This window comes from Octodon degus, unplaced genomic scaffold (assembly GCF_000260255.1).
Source record: "Octodon degus isolate 3935 unplaced genomic scaffold, OctDeg1.0 scaffold00002, whole genome shotgun sequence".
NCBI classification, from domain to species: domain Eukaryota; kingdom Metazoa; phylum Chordata; class Mammalia; order Rodentia; family Octodontidae; genus Octodon; species Octodon degus.
In genome coordinates, this window is record NW_004524578.1 from 6,659,811 (window position 1) to 6,660,714 (window position 904).

Consider the following 904-nt stretch of genomic DNA (forward strand, 5'->3'; position numbering starts at 1 on the left):
ACACAGACTGCTCTTAGCTTCCATGAGTCACCCACATTTCTTGTCACACAGCTACCTATCTCATGTTTCGAATTTCTCTTAAGTTCAGTCTCTTATAAGGGCCCAGCTAATTAGGCGAGGCTCAAAAAGGGTAATCCTCTTTCTTTAAGGTCAACTGATTGGGGACATTAATCAACCTGAAATCCCTTAAAAGGAGCAGCCAGGTTAATGTGGGCATAGGCATCTGGGAGAAAAGGTGTGGATACCTGGGAAAAGGAAACCTAGGGATTGTTCCAAAATTTTGTTTATCAGCCCAATTGTTCTTCTGTGCATGTCAGTCCCACTCTGGGGAACTTACCTTCCTAGCAACATCTGTTTGTTTGAACCTGAATACTTTATCTGTGCTTAGGGGCTGAAGTAATGAGATGTATCAGTTAATCATTTTAGTCATTTGCTTAATCAGTATTTTATTACTATAACTGACTACCAGAGACTAGGAACTTTATAAAGAAGAGAGGTTTATTTATTTCACAGTTCTGGAAGGTGGGAAGACTGCAGCCGAGGTCCACAGCTGTCGAGGCCATAGGGAGGTAGCAGGAAGTCCCACAGCTTCTCCCCCACATACAGTGCCCATTAGGGACAACTGCACCCTGGTCTGTGCTACAGGTCACTCTAGCTGTGATTAAATTCAAAGCTTCTCTGCTCCCCAGCACAGGCCAGCTGTGGACATGGTGGCAGCGCACTTGCTGTGCCTTCATCTCCTGCAGCTCAGCAGCTCTGGCTTCTGCTCCACCCAAGGCAAGGCCATGGAGGGAGGGGGCACAAGGAGGCAAGCGTCCTTGCAGTTGTGGATTTAGACGGCTTGGTCTGCCACAACAGCTGTTGGAGCTTGGACAGCAGACATTTATTTCTTGGAATTCTGGAG